This window comes from Pseudophryne corroboree, chromosome 4 (genome assembly GCF_028390025.1).
Source record: "Pseudophryne corroboree isolate aPseCor3 chromosome 4, aPseCor3.hap2, whole genome shotgun sequence".
Classification (NCBI taxonomy): domain Eukaryota; kingdom Metazoa; phylum Chordata; class Amphibia; order Anura; family Myobatrachidae; genus Pseudophryne; species Pseudophryne corroboree.
The window spans coordinates 221,406,132-221,426,904 of record NC_086447.1 but is presented as its reverse complement, the minus strand read 5'-3'; positions in this window follow the sequence as shown (position 1 = coordinate 221,426,904).

Sequence of the window (20,773 nt, the reverse complement as noted above, 5' to 3'; positions counted from 1 at the left end):
CTTTTTATGGCTCTATTACAATATCCCTGTGATCTTAATCTGTTGCTCAATTGTTGTGCTCTCATTTGAAAGGTCTTCATCTCTGAACAATTCTTCTCTATGCACAAGAATTCACCTTTTGGAAGGCCTTTTAAGGCTGGTGGGTAGTGGGAGCTCTCATGGTGTAGTATACTATTTGCTGATGTTGTTTTACGAAATAAGTCTGAGGATATATGACCATCCTCTTGTGTGAGTGTGATATCAAGAAAATTAATTTTCCTTTCATCCGCTTCGTAAATTAATTTCAAACTGAGGTCATTTGCATTTAATTTTCTGATGAAGGTCTCAAAGATCTGTATATCACCTCCCCAAATAATGAGGAGGTCATCTATATATTGTAACCACATTATTATGTGGTCAGTGTATAGATCATTTTCTTTGCAAAAAAACAGCTCCCTCTCCCACCACCCACGGTACAAGTTAGCATAAGTTGGCGGACATGTTGTGCCCTTCGCTGTTCCCTGTACCTGGAGGTAGAAGTCACCATTGCACACCAAATAGTTCTTGGTTAAGACAAATTGTAGAAGAGTGAGTAAACAATCAATCAATCAATCATTAAAGTCATCACGTGACCAAAGTACCACTTCCCCCCTTTATCAGAGGGTTTAATTATGGTGTCCTTCCATCCTTGGATCTCTTTCAATGCCTCTCTTTGCTGTGGATTCAAATTTTGTTGGTATCTATCCCTTTTTTTGGAACGTTCAAGATTATCCAGATCTTTGCTCATTAAATCTGTGAAGATCTTAACCTGTGGGCAAATATTCCAATCTGATAAAAAAAAGTAGATTTCTTTTTTTTTTAAATCAATAGTTTTTATTGAAAAAGATAAACAATTTTTATGGGGTACAGAATAAAGAAAAGGGAAGAAAAAATTACAAACAAGGGGGGGTGTTACAGCGATACCATGCGTTGCAGGGGTATGGACAGTAGGTGTACAGGTGGGATAGGGAGGGGGGGGGGGGGGTAGGGTAGGAGTCCAGACTAGAGTCGAGGGAATGGATCATCGGGGCCTAGCTAGCACATTCCATCAGAGAAGGAGAGACACACAGAGAATCTATATATTACAGTGGAGTGATATTAGCCTGACCCTGCTGAGCTGAATTTATAGGTGCGCGTTAGGGGGTGATAATGGGTGGGAAACTTAGTTGTGGGCCACCTTCACCTGGGAGAAGGAGGGGCGGTTGTTTAGATAATAAGAGGTGTGATAAGGGGCGGAGTGTTTTAGATCAGACAGTAGCGGCTTGCACGGTTGGGCTGAGTGGGGATGAGGAGGTGTTATGGAAATATTGAGATCCTTCCGTCGAAGAGACAAAGCTTTGCCACGGTAGCCATCGCGCTTTGAGGGAGGAGTAGATGAGAGAGGAGGAGGCGGATTCCGTTTCCATAAGGAAATGGTGGTTTATCTTATGTATAGCTCTTACCAGGGTAGGGGGAGTGGATTGTTTCCACATTTGGGCTAGGTTTGCTCGCGCTGCTATTAGGATGTGGCCCAGGACATATCTTGCATCTGGGGTTATCGATGAAGGGATGGCTTGTAGTAATGCTAGAGCTGGGTCTGGTGCCAGGTGGGTGGACAGAACTTTATTTATCAGCTCAAAAACATCTAGCCAGTATTTAGTGATCTTTGGGCACGACCAGAATATGTGGAAGATATGTCCTACCGAGCCGCATAGTCTCCAGCACTTATTGCTATGAGAGGGCCAGAATTTATGAATTCGATCTGGGGTTTGGTAAATTCTGTTCACTAGTTTTATATGCATTTCAGTGTGATTTAAGCACTGGGACATAGAGTGCGAGATTAAGAAGACTCGGCGCCAGTCATTAGGGGATAGGGTTTTGCCCAGGTCTTGTTCCCATTTCTTTTGGGCATTTGATTTGGAGGGGGAGGTAGGAGTCAACCGAAGTTTATACCAGTATGTGATGTCGCCTTTGGATTCCGGTAGAGAGAGGCGAGAAAAAAGGGTGTATGATTGTGTGTGGTGCTTTGGATGGGTAGGGGGGATCGACCTCCACCAATGTGCTACTTGCATATAGTGGAAGAGTTCTGAAGCTGGGAGTGAATATTGTGACTGGAGAGTTGAAAAGGGTTTTAGAGAGAATCCGTCAAGTAAGTCGCCCAGAAAAACCACTCCTGAGCATTTCCATTTGGATAGGTTGAGATGTGGTATCATCTGTGCTAGTGTAGAGATGGATATCTGGGGGAAATGGGAGATAGTGGATGTTAGAGAGGTTGATAGGGAGTCCCAGGCTTGTATGGCAGCTTGCGTGGAGGGAAGGAGGGATGGTCGGATAGGGCGAAGCGATTTTGGGATGCGGAAAAGGTCAGCTAATGGTATTGGGTTTGATCGTACTTGTTCTAGCTCCATCCAACCCGTGTGCAATCGGGTTGTGAAATAGTGTTTAATGGGGGCTAAGAGGGAGGCTTCCTGATATAGAGGAATATTGGGTATGTTGAGGCCTCCAAGCGCTCTTGGCAAGGTCATTCTTGAGAGAGCCATTAATGGTGGTTTTGAGGACCAGATATATTTAGACATAATAGAGGAGCAGGTTTGAATGGCTTTCTTTGGGAAGAGGTATGGTATTGTGCGGAAGAGGTACATTAGTTTAGGTAATAAGGACATTTTAAATGCCGCCATCCGTCCCAGCCACGAGACCTCGTAGGAAGACCAGGCTTTCGTAAGTGCTTCTAAAGATTCTATCAGGGGGGCTAAGTTGACAGAGAGGGCATCTGCAGTGGAGATAGGGATATTGATACCTAGGTATTTTATCGTGTTAGTTCGCCAGTTATATGGAAAAGAGGCTTGGAGTGCCGGGGTGGAATGTGATAGGTTGAAGGGGAGGGCGTCTGTTTTAGTTGTATTTAATTTATAGTAAGAAGCGAAGCTATAGGCATCTAGGACAGAATGCAAGACTGGAAGAGTTGTAGTAGGGTTAGAGATAAATAGGAGGACATCATCTGCAAAGAGGCTCAGTTTGTGAAGTGAAGTGCCAAAACGAATCGCCGGTATGTAGGGATTGTCTCTTATTGTAGCTGCCAGGGGTTCGATTGATAGGACAAAGATTAGAGGGGATAGAGGACAGCCTTGTCTGGTGCCATTTGTGATAGGGAAAGGGTCGGATAGGAAGCCCCCGTTGTACACCCGGGCCGAAGGAGAGCTGTATAATGCTAAGATAGAGGATAGGATACGGTCTCTGAATCCGAATCTAAGGAGGGTTTGGCGCATGTACATCCAATTTAATCTATCAAAGGCCTTCTCTGCGTCTAACGATAGCAAGAGGAGGCCTTGGTCCTCCGATAGGGAGTCTATCAGGTTGAATACTCGACGTGTATTGTCAGACGCTTGTCTCCCGGGGACGAATCCAGTCTGGTCCGGGTGTATCAGTGAGGGGAGGAACTCGTTAATGCGTGTTGCAATCATTTTAGCATATAATTTGATATCGCAATTTAGAAGCGCTATTGGGCGGTAGTTATGTACATAGGCGGGATCCTTTCCGGGTTTAGGAATAGTGACTATACGCGCTTCTAGGAGTTCTGGGGGGAGGGAGCCGTGGTCTGAGATTGTATTGTATAGCGTAGTCAGGAGGGGAGAGAGGGCGACACGGAAAGTAGCATAGAAGTCAGAGACAAAGCCGTCTGGACCGGGTGCTTTATTCCTGGGTGTGGATTTAATAGCTGCAGAAATTTCGTCCTCGGTCCAAGCGGTATTCAGAGAGGTCAGTTGGTCCTGTGTGAGGGTTGGGAGGGAGAGATCTTCTAGAAAGGAAGAGATAGACGGAAGGGAGGGTTGGGGGGTGGAAGGGTCAGTTGTTAAGTTATATAGTTTGGCATAATAACTTGCGAATTGATTCGTAATATCTTTGGGGTTCAATATCTTTTGTTTGGTGGGCGAATAGATACATTTAATTCTATTTCTAGCTTGTTGGACACGGAGTTTGCGTGCTAGCATTTTGCCTGCTTTGTTGCCTAGTAGATAAAATTTGTGGCGCATTCTATTCAGAGCCGCTTGGGTGCGAGCCAGGAGCAGCTTTTGTAGTTGGCCACGAACTTTGGAGATCTCGTTTTTAAGAGTTTTGGAGGGGAGGGCCCTATTTTTGGTCTCGAGGTCTAGCAGGTCATCTTCCAGTGTCTTTTGCTTTTGTTGGGCTTGTTTTTTGAGAGTGGCGCCGGCCTGGATGGCGGCTCCCCGGGTAACGGCTTTAAAGGCACACCAATGAGTAATAGGAGAGGTATCTTGGGGGGAATTAGTGGCTAAGTAGGAGTCAATGGAGTCAGAGATTATTTTTTTTGATATAGGGTTATTTAGAAGATAAGGATATAGGCGCCATTGCCGGAGAGGGTTATAAGTACCTTGGAGGTTCCATTTCCAGAGAACAGGGGCGTGGTCCGACCATGTGATCGGTAAAATATCTATGTTTTTAGTTCTCTGGAGAGACCATTTATCGCACAAAATCATGTCAATTCTGGAGTAAGAATTATGGACAAGAGAATGAAAAGTGTAATCTCGTCCTGAGGGGTTTTGTGTCCTCCAGACATCATATAGGTCGAATTCTGCAAGCAAATTGCGGAAGGCTTGGGATGGGCCAGTGGTGGTGGATGGGGCAGAATGGGGAAATTGGCGGGACTTGTCCATTTTAGGGTCTAAGACAAGGTTATAGTCACCCAAAACTACCAGAGAGCCCTTTAGTGCATTCCGAATAATGAGGAATAGTTTTCTCAGAAAGGGGACTTGGTTAGAGTTTGGTGCATATAGGGATACCAGAGTAACCGGCTTGTCATCGAGGAGGCCTGTGAGGATAATGTACCGGCCATTTTTGTCTGAAATTTGAGAATGTAGGGAAAAGGAGACATTTTTGTTAAAAAGGATGGCTACGCCATTTCTTTTGGAAGGGCCATTGGCATAGTATCCCACTGGGAAATGGCTATTCTTAAAGAGGGGGGGACTGCTAGAAGAGAAGTGAGTTTCTTGTACTGCTACAACATCTGCTTTTTGCTGGTGGAAGAAGGAGAGGGCCAGCCTACGCTTGTTGGGAGAGTTCAGTCCTTTGACATTGAGAGAAATAAGGTTCATCATTGGTGACTTATGTTAGGTATGATATAGGAGGGGTCTCTGGTGATCTATTGAAGCGTATCTATACCGAGCACTGACAGGCAGTGGAAGGCCGGAGCCTGGGTCGAGTCTGGAGCTCGTGGAGAGGGAGGGCATGTGGGGGAGATATGGGTCAGGTTTAAAACAAGTGAGGAGAAGGTAAACAACAAAAAGAAAAGGTCCGGTATATTGGACCTGCATGACTACTGCAGGGGAAGGGGAAAACATTCGGGGGTTTGCAGTAGTACAGAAAAAGGTGGAGGCGGGCTGGATAAACCTGCGCCGCCACTCAATAATAGCTTCTGAGAAAGTTACCCTAGGGCGTCAACATCTTGTGTAGGCATCTGAAATTAGGGAATAAATGCACCCTAGAGCATGAACAGATAAACAGTAGGTGTCTGTAACCGGGCGTAAAGTCACCCGTAGAAATATAACAGCAGTTAAAGAACATGTGAGGGAGTACCCCCTTAACTTGTAGACAAATAAGACATACTTATAATAAGGCATATCATGGCATTTGTAGGAAGGGACGTAAAAAGGATATCTTCAGTTCCCCCCAATCAGGGGGAGAGAGGGCTACAGCCTCCGTGGGCCGGAGGTTTCGGTGGTTGGATTTTGAAAAGACCCAGCTCAGCTATCTCCTGACTCAGGCGTTCGACCAATCATGGCTGACGGTGGAGGCACGAGCCGAAGTAGGCGGTTTCGAAATGGAAATGTCCCAGTCCAACAGCAGCTTCACGCCTGCATCCAGAGAGGAGATTATGTAGGTCGAGTCTTCATATGAGATTATCAGCTTGACCGGAAATCCCCATCGGTAGCGGATGTCATGGGATCTCAAAGCGAGGGTGATGGGGGTAAAAGCACGTCTCTTTGCTATAGTAGCGGCTGAAAAGTCTTGGAATAATTGAAGTCCCCCAAGGGTGTCTGTGTTTTTGGATTCTCTAGCAGCCCTCATAATGCGTTCCTTTACCGGGAAGAAATGGACTCGTAGAAGGGTGTCTTTAGGGAGGTCAGACGAGACGGATCGAGGTCTAGGGAGTCGGTGAATGCGGTCAATTAGGAGTTCCGAGTCGTCTGCTTTTGGGAGGAGTTTCTTAAATAGGGCGGTGGCGTAGGCTTCCAGATCCGAATTAGGGACTGAGTCTGGGATGCCTCGGATTTTAATGTTGTTCCGCCTTGATCTGTCCTCCATATCCGCCAATTTGGATTTGAATTGATCCATATCTTGTTGTTGGCGGTCATGGGATGAGAGTAGGTCATTGTGAGAGGTGACCAGTTCCTCCATCTTACGTTCCAAGTGATCCGTCCTGTCTCCCAGAGCTACCAGCTCGGTTTTGACCTCTCGGATGGCCGAGGTCAGATCTTTAGAGAGTTCAGATTTGAAGGCGGACAGGATCTGGCAGAGGGATCTCACGGTTAGGGGGGCATCCGACTCGCAGTCCACTCCCGATACTAAGAAAGTCGTGGACAGGACACTAGGGCCCAAGGGGTCCATTGTGGCAGAGGGAGATGAAACGTTTTGTAGAGGGGAAATTTGGAGGGATTTTCGTGGGGGATTGGAGACTTTCGGGGGTAATGTCTCCTTTTTTTTTGTAGGAGCCATTTCTCGTCAGCAGCAGCGCATCTAGAGATCGCAGAAAGGCGTGTTTCAGGGGAGAGTCCAGTCAGCCGATAGTGATGAAACAGGGGTACTCAGTCACATTTACGTAGCTTACGTGTTATTCAGACATGCATGAGTGGCGGCAAACAAGTTTGAGAGCGCTCACATTGTGGAGGTCACTGAGATCATTGAGCTGGGGGATATGATTGCAGGGATAACTCTGGGCTGGGTGAAGTGGTAGGCCGGGCTGTTAATCCGAAGAAGGGTGAAATCTCGGTCCGTCCCGAGGGTGGTGCGGTATGAGTGATGGGTGATTCCTGACCTCCAATTTCGTGGGGTCAGGGGTGGTCTATATGGAGGGTGCGGGGCTTAGTGCTCTTCGCCCGCCAGTACTATCTCTCCTCCCTCGGTCCCCTACGAACCCTATTTGGAGTAGATGCAGACTTCGGGGGTTAATAATTTCAGCCCCTTCAATGCTGAGGTATGGGGGGGGAGCTGGGGTGCTGTCCGGGAGTCCTCTCAGACTGGGGAGCTTAGGGGGGGGGGGGGGCAGCTGGAGAAATGACCACTATTAGTGTGTGTCGCCCGCCGGCGTGCACAACACTGAATTATTGCCGCTGTCGTGCCGTCCAAGTGCTTCTCCTGGCCGCCGGACGCGTAGGTCTCTGTGTGGCTGTGTGGGCAGGGAGATCAGCGGTGCCCAGACGGGGGGGGAGGACAAAGTCAGGCACGGGTGGTCACGCGGCGGGTCCCCGCACAGCGCAACTCACCCTTAATGCACGAGTCTCCGGGGACAGGATCGGGTGGACGGGCAGGAGGCGAGACGGGAGGCAAGCAGGCCCCGTGGGATGTTAACAGGGAGAACTGTGATCTCCTTACCTCCGGTCCGCAAGATGGCCGCCGGCAGCCGTCAGGCGCGTCTGCCGGGTACACGGAGAGTCCCTCGTCAGCTGTGAGGATCAGCGGCGGTCCCTCTGTGTGTCTGGCTGGAGCTTAGATCGTGGGAGTCACGGTGTGGGTGGGGAGAGCCTTCCTTCCGTGGTGCGTCCGGGCCTACTCGCGGGTCTGGAGCTCAGTGTCGGGTGAGCTCCAAACTCAAGGCCCCGGATCTTAGCTGAGAAGTAGGCCTCGGGTAGAAAATATACACAGCGGCCTCCTAATTAGACCCTCTTGTGCAGGGTGTGATCCGCAGCCCCAGTATGATATTTTCAGGATGTTCAGGGGGAATTTCACTGCAGAAATATAGTTTTTTTTCAGGCTCTTGGAGGAGCTCAGCAGAGACAGGACCTCTCCTTACAGCGTCCAGGCCACGCCCCCGTAGATTTCTTTTTTAATACATGTTTTGTATCATCAAATGTCGCTTGTGTTGGGGGATCTCATAAATTCCCATTGATAAATCAGATGGGGTATCTTCTAATTTTTCCAGAATGGAGATACAGTAGCTTGTACATCTTCCTCTGTTAGTTCCAGGTAACTTGTCCCCAGATCTCTATGACACGTCTTTTTTGCAAAGAACTTTTTTAGGAGTAATTTTCGTGCAACTAAATGTAAATCTTTTTCCATATTGAACTTATCGAAAGATTGGGTAGGTAAAAAAGAGAGGCCTTTGTTCAGGACTTTAATTTGTGTGGGGGTAAGAATTCTCTCAGTCAGATTTACAATCCTGTGGGAGTCAGTAGCTTTTATTTGCTGTAGTGTCTGTACTCCCTTCGATCCTCCCTCCATTCTCTGGGTCTTCTCTTTCCTCTTCTAGTTCTTTTTTTCCCCTGCTTATAGTTTCCCTGGTTTCACTGGGAGTAACTCCTAAAAAAAATCCTAATGTTGTCTTCTTTGAAAGGATTGATCTTGCGAAGATTCATTCTCGGACGAGTTTATCTCCTAGGTCGTGTACCCTGTATGACTGCCCATTATTGGTTTCTCTTCATATGACTCCATCTGTACATTGTTTTTGAAAGAAAGTCATGTATATTCCTTTGTAACTTTCCTTTCTTCCTATTAATAACCTCTTTCTCAATAGTTTCTATTTCATGTTTGTATCTATCATAGGTTTTCTGAAATTTGTCCAGGGATCCTCTATATAGAATAGATAGACACACTAAGGGCATTCAATCCTTTTTCTCTTCTCGTATATCAACTTTGTCTTCATCAGGTAACTGGACTTTATTTCTCACTCCTGCAACTTTTACCTGCCTATATCAAATCACTTAGGTAATTAGACTTTATCTCTCACTCCTGCAACTTTTACATGCCTATATGAAATCACTTAGGTTAGGTAACTGAGACTATAATTTTTAATTAGCTATTCCTTGCCGGTACTAAAATTGGAAATCACTGTGTATTAGTGGGGGTGTACTGGACTGTTGATGTTCACACCTAGGGTAAACATTTTGCTGTGGGTGAAGTTTCAGAGGGTGATTGCTGCTAGCAATCAGGCATGTACCCATGTGTGCATTTCTATTTAATCAGTACATGTTGGGCTGTGACGCCACTGGCTGTGAAGTACAGTATGTTAGCGTAAAGTATGAGAATAATATTAATTTGAACATCTGAGATAGACCGGAGATAAACAGGAGAGAAACAGAAGGACAGCAGACTATCTTGTCCACCTCCACAAAAAGAACTGCAATCAATTTACTACAGTGAGTTAACTAATCAACTACCACCAATGCCTGCAGACTGCACAGCCTGGACACTGAACTCCCTGTCTGATTAACTAACATTCCTAATGCTCTCACACATTGCTTTCTGCTCTTCAGTTACACTATCTACATCCACTTTATAACAATCTCAGCCTTCCTATCCTTCCATTACTTCCCAAGAATTCCTGTATGCACTGTGTTTGCTTTTACTACACCCCCATCTCATTGTTCATTCTATATTACCCCTACTCCATTCTATACTATTCCTTTGAATAACACTACTGTACTGGAATTATGGCTCCTCAATCCTGTCCCACACCAATCCTCACTGATAGGTCACCCCCCCCCAATTTCCAGACCACCCACACGCATTCCGAACCCAGCCAACCTGATCCCCATCTCACCTGTCCCTTCCCTTCCTTTCTCATGTGCACTCTGGAATGCTAGATCAATATGCAACAAGCTATCAACTATTCACAACTTCTTCATCTCCCACTTTTTTAACCTTCTCGCCATCACTAAAACATGGCTCTCCTCTGATACCACCTCCCCTGCTGCCCTCTCTTATCGAGGCCTCTCCTTCACCCACTCGGTCAGAACTGATGACCACCAGGTTGGAGGAGTGGGCATCCATTTGTCCCCAAACTGCACCTTTTGTGTCATCCCACCTGAGCCCTCCCTCACCTTCTCCACCTTTGAGGTCCACACTATCCACCTCTTCTACCCCATTCACCTCCTTGTGGCAGTGATCCTGGCTGCTGTTCCCCTTTCCTTGACAACTTTGCTGCCTGGCTTCCCCACTTTCTCTCCTCCGACCTCCCCTCTATCATCCTCAGTGACAAACATCCCTATTAACATCACTAACATAGCTTCCACTAATCTTCTTGCACTGTCCTCCTCCTGAGGACTTTCTCAATGGACATCCACCTGTACTTACAATCTTGGCCACTCCCTTGATCTTGTCTTCACCCACCAATGTAATCTCTCTGATTTATCAAACTCTTCCTTCCCTCTCTCTGACCACCATCTGCTTTCTTTCACCCTCTCATCTTTCCTTCTCCTTTTCATGCCCAGACCCAGCATCACCAGATGCAATCTTAGGTCTCTTTTTCCTGCTATCCTGTCCTCACTTGAGACTTTCCTATCTCCTCTTTCCACTATGACCTGTCCCTTCCAGGCAGCCTCCTTCTATAACTCTCCCCTAAACACTGCTCTTGACTCTGTGGCACCCCTCTCCTCGGTCCCCCTCCGTCACTCTAAACCCCAACCCTGGCACACCAAACTAAAACGATTCTTACAAAAATGTTCATGCTCCACTGAATGCTTCTGGAGGAAGTCTCACTCTCTAGCAGACTTCTTCCATTTCAAGTTTATTCTCTCCTCCTACAGCTCTGCTCTTTCCCTCGCCAAGCAATAATTTTTCCAATTACTCATCTCTTCTCAGTCCTCCAGTCCACGCCGTCTCTTTGAAACTTTCAACACTCTCCTTTGCCCCCCCCTCCTCCCTCCAAGCCTCCCTCACTGCCACTGACTTTGTCTCTTTCTTCATCTCCAAAACTGAGGAAATTTAACATATCTTCTCCCATTATCCTTCCATTACTTCCCAAGAATTCCTGTATGCACTGTGTTTGCTTTTACTACACCCCCATCTCATTGTTCATTCTATATTACCCCTACTCCATTCTTTACTATTCCTTTGAATAACACTACTGTACTGGAATTATGGCTCCTCAATCCTGTCCCACACCAATCCTCACTGATAGGTCACCCCCCCCAATTTCCAGACCACCCACACGCATTCAGAACCCAGCCAACCTGATCCCCATCTCACCTGTCCCTTCCCTTCCTTTCTCATGTGCACTCTGGAATGCTAGATCAATATGCAACAAGCTATCAACTATTCACAACTTCTTCATCTCCCACTTTTTTAACCTTCTCGCCATCACTAAAACATGGCTCTCCTCTTCTGATACCACCTCCCCTGCTGCCCTCTCTTATCGAGGCCTCTCCTTCACCCACTCGGTCAGACCTGATGACCACCAGGTTGGAGGAGTGGGCATCCATTTCTCCCCAAACTGCACCTTTTGTGTCATCCCGCCTGAGCCCTCCCTCACCTTCTCCACCTTTGAGGTCCACACTATCCACCTCTTCTACCCCATTCACCTCCTTGTGGCAGTGATCCTGGCTGCTGTTCCCCTTTCCTTGACAACTTTGCTGCCTGGCTTCCCCACTTTCTCTCCTCCGACCTCCCCTCTATCATCCTCAGTGACAAACATCCCTATTAACATCACTAACATAGCTTCCACTAATCTTCTTGCACTGTCCTCCTCCTTAGGACTTTCTCAATGGACATCCACCTGTACTCACAATCTTGGCCACTCCCTTGATCTTGTCTTCACCCACCAATGTAATCTCTCTGATTTATCAAACTCTTCCTTCCCTCTCTCTGAACACCATCTGCTTTCTTTCACCCTCTCATCTTTCCTTCTCCTTTTCATGCCCAGATCCAGCATCACCAGATGCAATCTTAGGTCTCTCAATCCTGCTATCCTGTCCTCACTTAAGACTTTCCTATCTCCTCTTTCCACTATGACCTGTCCCTTCCAGGCAGCCTCCTTCTATAACTCTCCCCTAAACATTGCTCTTGACTCTGTGGCACCCCTCTCCTCGGTCCCCCTCCGTCACTCTAAACCCCAACCCTGGCACACCAAACTAAAACGATTCTTACAAAAATGTTCCATGCTCCGCTGAATGCTTCTGGAGGAAGTCTCACTCTCTAGCAGACTTCTTCCATTTCAAGTTTATTCTCTCCTCCTACAGCTCTGCTCTTTCCCTCGCCAAGCAATAATTTTTCCAATTACTCATCTCTTCTCAGTCCTCCAGTCCACGCCGTCTCTTTGAAACTTTCAACACTCTCCTTTGCCCCCCCCTCCTCCCTCCAAGCCTCCCTCACTGCCACTGACTTTGTCTCTTTCTTCATCTCCAAAATTGAGGAAATTTAACATATCTTCTCCCATCATCCTTCCATTACTTCCCAAGAATTCCTGTATGCACTGTGTTTGCTTTTACTACACCCCCATCTCATTGTTCATTCTATATTACCCCTACTCCATTCTTTACTATTCCTTTGAATAACACTACTGTACTGGAATTATGGCTCCTCAATCCTGTCCCACACCAATCCTCACTGATAGGTCACCCCCCCGAACCCAGCCAACCTGATCCCCATCTCACCTGTCCCTTCCCTTCCTTTCTCATGTGCACTCTGGAATGCTAGATCAATATGCAACAAGCTATCAACTATTCACAACTTCTTCATCTCCCACTTTTTTAACCTTCTCGCCATCACTAAAACATGGCTCTCCTCCTCTGATACCACCTCCCCTGCTGCCCTCTCTTATCGTGGCCTCTCCTTCACCCACTCGGTCAGACCTGATGACCACCAGGTTGGAGGAGTGGGCATGCATTTCTCCCCAAACTGCAAATTTTGTGTCATCCCGCCTGAGCCCTCCCTCACCTTCTCCACCTTTGAGGTCCACACTATCCACCTCTTCCACCCCATTCACCTCCTTGTGGCAGTGATCCTGGCTGCTGTTCCCCTTTCCTTGACAACTTTGCTGCCTGGTTTCCACACTTTCTCTCCTCCGACCTCCCCTCTATCATCCTCAGTGGCAAACATCCCTATTAACATCACTAACATAGCTTCCACTAATCTTCTTGCACTGTCCTCCTCCTTAGGACTTTCTCAATGGACATCCACCTGTACTCACAATCTTGGCCACTCCCTTGATCTTGTCTTCACCCACCAATGTAATCTCTCTGATTAATCAAACTCTTCCTTCCCTCTCTCTGACCACCATCTGCTTTCTTTCACCCTCTCATCTTTCCTTCTCCTTTTCATGCCCAGACCCAGCATCACCAGATGCAATCTTAGGTCTCTCAATCCTGCTATCCTGTCCTCATTTGAGACTTTCCTATCTCCTCTTTCCACTATGACCTGTCCCTTCCAGGCAGCCTCCTTCTATAACTCTCCCCTAAACACTACTCTTGACTCTGTGGCACCCTCTCCTCTGTCCCCCTCCGTCACTCTAAACCCCAACCCTGGCTCACCAAACTAACACGATTCTTACAAAAATGTTCATGCTCCACTGAATACTTTTGGAGGAAGTCTCACTCTCTAGCAGACTTCTTCCATTTCAAGTTTATTCTCTCCTCCTACAGCTCTGCTCTTTCCCTCACCAAGCAATAATTTTTCCAATTACTCATCTCTTCTCAGTCCTCCAGTCCACACCGTCTCTTTGAAACTTTCAACACTCTCCTTTGCCCCCCCCTCCTCCCTCCAAGCCTCCCTCACTGCCACTGACTTTGTCTCTTTCTTCATCTCCAAAATTGAGGAAATTTAACATATCTTCTCCCATCACCCCTTTGCTGACCCCTGCCCCCATTATCCTTACCCTTCATTTATCCCACCCTGTCCTCCTTCCGTCCTACTAAAGACAAGGAAGTTCACTCCCTCATCTTATCCTCTCACCCTCAAACTGCCCCCGTGACCCCCTTTGCTCCCATCTTCTCTGCTCTCTCTCCCCCACTGACTGCTCCCACCTTGCTCACTTCTTCAACCTATCACTCTCTACCGGCATCTTTTCCTCACCATTCAAACATGCTCTGATCTCACCTATTCTAAAAAAAAACAACCTTGACCCTTCATCATCCACAAGCTACCACCCCATCTCTCTTCTCCCATTCACCTCCAAACTACTTGAATGACTGGTTTACAGCTGTCTCACCAGCTACCTCTCTGTGACAACTCCATCCTTGATCCACTACAATCTAGCTTTCTCCCACTCCACCCCACTGAGACTACCTGGTGAAAGTCACCAATGACCTGCTTTCGACCAAATCCAGGGGCCACTTCTCTATGCTTATCCTTCTGGACCTTTCTGCTGCCTTCAACACCATGTATCATCCTATCCTCCTCTGCACACTCCAAAACATTGGCCTCTCTAGCACTGTCCTTGACTGGTTTACCTCTTACCTCACTAACCGCTTCTTCTCTGTGTCTGCCTCCAACACCACCTCACACCCTTCAATCCTTTATGCTGGTATCCCTCAGGGTTCTGTTGTCAGCCACCTTCTGTTCTCCTTGTACACATCTTCCCTGGGTGCACTCATTAACTCCTTTGGCCTTCAATACCACCTCTATGCTGATGACACACAACTCTACAACTCCTCTCCTGCTCTGTCCCCCTCTGTCCTCTCTCAGGTTTCCAGCTGCCTTTCTGCCATCTCTTCCTGGATGTCTGAGTGCTCTCTGAAACTCAACATGGACAAAACTGAATTCATTATCTTTCCTCCAGCCAAAGTAACACCCCCTACCAATATCTCTATCACTGTTAACAATACCATCATCTCCCCCGTTCCCCAACTCTGCTGCTTATACATCACTTTTGACTATTCCCTCTCCTTTGTACCCCACATCCAAGCTCTGGCACAATCCTGTCAGTTCCAGCTATGCAATATTTCTCAAATCAGGCCATTTATCTCCCAGAGTGCCATAAAACTTATCATCCACTCACTGGTCATCTCACGGCTCAACTACTGCAACGTTGTCCTCACTGGCCTCACTTACTCCCATGTTGCTCCCCTCCAACATGTCCTCAACTCCACAGCTAGGCTTATCTTTCTCTCAGGCCGCTCCACTTCTGCCACTCCTCTTCGACAAAATCTGCACTGGCTCCCATTTCCCTACAGAATCCTCTTCAATCTCCTCACCCTTACATACAAGGCCATATCTAATTCCACTGCTCACTACATCTCCAAACTCCTCTCCCTTCATACTCCCTCGTGCCCCTTACAGTCGGCCAATGACCGATGCCTCTCTTCTACCCCGGTCACTGCTTCCCATGCTCAATTTCAAGATTTTGCCCATGCTGCATCTCTTCAGTGGAACGTGCTCTCCTGCTCCATTAGACTCTCCCCAACCTTTCATTCCCCTGCCTCATGCCTTGACTTTGGTTACATCCTGCCATCAGGCTACCTCCTGCTTGCTTGCACTTCATATCATATGTCTGTCACCCCTTCCCACTAGATTGTTAGCTCCTCAGAGCAGGTCCCTCTTTCCTCTTGTTGTCAAAACCCTCTTCTCGACACATTTCACTCACAGCTCTCTCCTACTCAGCGACCATCTTTACCCGTATTTTCTCCTGCTGGTAAAGTCTTATCTTTATCTATGGCTGCCAGCTCCGAGTAGTACACTGATTACTCCCTCGCTACTTACATCTAAGCTGTATTATGTATTGAGAATTGTGGAGCTCTTTGTTACCTGTACTCTATCTTGTTATTTATTTACTGTAATGTTAAGTTTTGTCTCCCTGTACTGTCCTTTGTATGCAAAACACCTGCGACGCCTTATAAATAAAATATAATAATAATAATAATAATACTAATTACGTCATTATGTCAACCCACTTTTCATCCCCTTAGGGGAGTTAATTACAATTTTAATTACGTATTTTTCCTATTTTCCACCTGAAGAATACCTATGTTAAATTTCAGCTTCCTAACACATCGGGAAGTAAGAGAATTAGTGATGAGTGAGTGAGGGCTTTCGTATATACAGTATATATAAATAATAGACTTCTTTTCTCTCTTTTTCATCAACAGATAATGAAGACTGGTGGCTATCACTACAAGTGAATTTTGCTTTTAAATAATTTATGCATAGGTAATGAACAAATTAATACGTACATAGGTATAAGGCACATGTGACTGAGCAAAGTGTTTTATGAGATATTTTGATAAACAACTCGGAATACTTATTAGGTCCAGACTGTAGATAGAGTTATAGCATGAATTGTTTTGGGGGTTTTTTGTATTTTTTTTAAGATCCAGTTATCTGCTGTTTGTATGCCGTGCTTGTTTGGCTAAGTTAATTTATTGCTAGGCCTTTTAGTGGGAACATATTAGGAGAAGTTTGTAATCATTGCATTCACATAGAACTTTTCACTTTTTAAAGATCATTGTAAGGCTGTAGGTGCTTAAGTTATAGTGCTTACTTAAAAGTTCTATTTAGATTTTAATCATAATAATGGCATTATACCGGTGTTAAACCAAAGGATAACAGAACAAATTCAAATAATATCAAATACTACTACAAAAGCACTGCTTTGAAGCGACAAATGTGAGTTCATTAACTCCCACTACAATCACCTGATGACTGTGAACTCACTGTTTGGTCAATGCTAGAACTTAACAATTCACTTCCAACTAAATGTTCATGCTTCCTGTGTTTCACAAATATTTTTATAAACATCTGCAACAATTTAATTTTACTATTCAATCCTGTGGCTGTAGAAATACACAAAGTGAGGAAAAACTAACTTTATTTTCATAACAATTGAACAGTTGAACATTGAGCAACATCTATGTACAAGTCTATGTAATTTCACCAGAAAATTTGCCATTTCTTATATAAAATCTAAATATCTATTCTTTTAATCTAAAATTATCATGTACAAAAATCACTTTTTTCTCACTCCATGGTATCTTCTTTAAGGCTTTTACATCCTTCACTCTCCCTACAACTCATCCCTCTGTGCACATTGCTTCTTTTACTTATCTATATACACTGACTGTAACATCCCAAACCTTTCACCATAAGAAAAAACTTTCACCCACCTCCTACAACTATACATATCTCTATCTCCTTCTGCTTCTGCTAGATCGTGACATATCACCAAATCCATGCCCCACCCACATGACTCACTCACATTTAGCTGATTTACAATGACATTTAAATTCAGCAAACCTCATAGACATCACGTGTCTTGTATTACCTTCCAGGTCACTAAAATGTGCATTATGGAATGCATGCTCTGTTTACAACAAATTAACATCTATACATGACCTCTTCATCTCAAAATACCTAAACCTGCTGGCTATAACAGAGACATGGCTCACACATTCAGACACAGACACCCCTGAACAAAGACACTTTAAGAGAGGAAGGGGCCCATGTGCAATCTCCAATTGGGCCCGCTCCTCTCTGGTAGTGCAGCAGACTCTGGGAATGTGCTACTGTGCATGTGTAGGTCTCTGGGAAGAGGGAACCTGTGCTGCATTTCCATGGACATCTCTTTTGTGCATGTGTGAATCATCTGAAAATAGCTGCTGTGGCCATTTTCACTGAGTGATATTCACGACTGTGCAGCAAGTGCCAGGCCGACAGAGAGGTAAGTATAGTTAAATGCCAGGGGCCTGTGTGCATCACACACCTTGCTTCCATTATAGATATGTCAGTGCCCTTGTAGCACTTTCACATGGTGGGCTCCACTTCACACACATCTCTGGGCCTGGTAACAGTTAAAGAGGTGGGGCTGGAATATTACTGTTCCAATGTTTTACATATACAGTTCTACCTCAGGTTCCATCACTCACATTTACACCATTTGAATGACATTCCATCTGGATTTTCATCACTTTTTCTCTGCATGTTGCTGATATTGCCCATCTGGGCAACCCAAACAATTTCTGATTTTTGTTCTGCCTTGCTTCCTCACTTCTTGTCATCTGACATCTCCACTATCATTATGGGTGATTTAAATATCTCTATTGACAGACCACAATCTGCACATGCCTCCAAACTATTCTCTCTAACCTCCTCTCTCAGCCTTTCTCAATGGACTAACTCCTCTAGTCATCAGGAAGGCCACTGCCACCAAACTAAGCTCAGTATCTGAAGTCACACTACCTTCTCTCTCCCAGATCACAACCTTATAAGCTGCATGCACTCCTTCATTACTTCAAATTAAATATCACTGAAGTCTACCAAGCATCCAAAAACACGCAGAATTATTAATGCTATTCAATTTCAACAATAATCCGCCTCTCTGCAATAACTGCTCTGACTGATTTCTCTATTTACTTATACTGACACTGCTGTTTTACACCTGAACCAGATTATTGAAATACTGTAACCATTAATTGAGTGGGTCCAGTTACCCATCACACTCCACGTAGACTTAAATGTCAACTATGGCACTCTAAATTAACAAGACACCTACAAAAATTCATGTAAAGTAGAATGACAGTGGTGTAAATCTCGTACTCTTAATGACTTCCTCATATACTGTATAAGAACATAACCACTATTATCATCATGCTCTGGACACTGACAAACAAACATTTCTAATCTCTCATGTCTGCAATAATTCAACTTTAGTCCTTCAGTAGGTTTCAGCCACCTGACTCTCCAACACACTCTCCTGAGCTGGTTGGGCTCCACTGTACCACCACGTGCCAAGTAACGCTCACACACTCCCCTCTGCTAATCTGGAGCAGCTTCCATGAGCATGCATCCACTCAAGGCTGGGAGTCATTATGAGTCACAGCGGACCTCTCTTCCAAAGCTGATATTAGTCTTAGAGCTTTACATTACATGTGATATAGCAAGGCAGCCACACAGCACTGCTCCATCTTCCACTGCCTTCCCTCTGCCTGTCTGTGTTACAGTACCTATTTACTTGTATGCAGCACAGGGATGCTGCGGGTATGTCTCTAACATTCAGGCTAGGCTCCAATGGCTGTGGCTAGTACAAGGAGCCGGATGCTTAAAAATGCTGTTCTTACCCAACTCCACATAAGTCATGTTGGCAAGGCTTTCCCTGCTATATAAACATGTCCAGGGTCAAGACTCCAGTAGTTCCTTCACCATGCTTCCATGCTCAGCAATATGCCCACTGATAGCCCTAGTCATCAGCTTGTAGCTTTTATATAACTAGTTCATTCATTACATGATAGCTAGAATCTGATAGCTTGCTATGGGAAACTTGTCCTCTTTAAAAGGCTTGCTACTGTGCATCTTCCACATTATTTCTCCCATAAGAACTCATACAGAAATGACAAAGATTCTGCATATGTGCATGTAAATAGAAATGGCATCACTCTGTACAGAAGGCCTTGAGTTATAATGAAACATATGCCAATCCCAAGTATGGACACATTTTTTAAAATCTTTTATTTCATAGCTAGGTCTATAGCATCTGAAACATCTTATTTTTTAAGCTGTTTTTAATTCATTTTGACACCTGCTGGATGCTACTGTCCATTTTAGTCTTGAAGCCAAAGCCATTTTTTTACAAATAGAAAGTCATTTGTAAACAACAACAACAACAACAACAACAACAACAAAAATCATGGTATGGTATGGCACTGCACAGAAAATTGATGGGATAAAAAAAAAGTTTAAGCAAAGAAGGAATACATACAGTAGACTATTTTCAGGACCTTTGACTCAAGAAACAAACAAAAAAAAAAGAAGATAACATACAAGCAAAAACATGGAAAATAACCTAGTCACAAAAGAATAAATCTAGAAGGTTTGTTTGTATAAAAGGTCTTTTTTTCTCAATAAATAATATGCAGAGAACACTTGGGATGAAAAAATTAAACCTCATTCTTCTGAATGTGAGAAAATAAAAATATTAAAGTAAAATGCTTTGACATTTCTCATATGACGAAGTGTATTTTTCTTTTATATTATTTATATACCTTGGGGTGTTCAAAAATACTGTTATGATAATAGAGCAATATTGTACCTATGAACAGCAGCAATTTAGTGGAGGCTCAAATAAGAAGCCTGTGCATTCACTTATAAAATAAAATATGCTTTCTATAATAAAGAGATAAAGTTTATCTCAGGGGGTCTCTCTAATAACATTGTACAAATAGCAACAAATGCTGCACACCGTTGAAATCATTTGACTTTCATAAGTCTTATACAAGTCTGACTAATGAAAGCAAATGTGTATTTGGTCGCAATTGGATTTGTATTTTCATTGTGTGATGTTTTATCATGAGCAGAAAGCTGTCTAAAATATGTCCCCAATGTGCCTGATGCAGAGCTATGTAGCTTATGAGGCATACAAGAAAAAAACTGTTTATGACACTGCATTTGACTTACATTTTAACCAATCATGGGATTAGGAAGGTGGAGCTAGGCATCATAGGTTTAGTTTTTTGTGACTCATGCTTCTGATCTTGATGACTGGATAGGAAACTATTGCATGCCAACTGTATTTGTCTCATTACAGTGCTTGCTGTGCTTTATTTTTGTGTTTGTTTCCTCCTTAGTTTTTTGTTTTTATTAAACATCTTAGTGATATTTGGTGGACCCCTTTCTTTGAAAGTAAAGCATTCATAACCTAGAACCAGAAATAACGACACTGAGACTTGAATTTTGGCAGAAAATTGCTAGCTATTTATTTGTCCCTATCCATTAGGAAACCTGTAATAAAGAAATTAATTTAATATGCCGCTCCAGCTGGCATATGGTGGCGGCCCAAAAGAATGGCTCAATTAATCTGAATTAACTTTAAATAACTAACCCTATAAATTTACTAAAACTTACT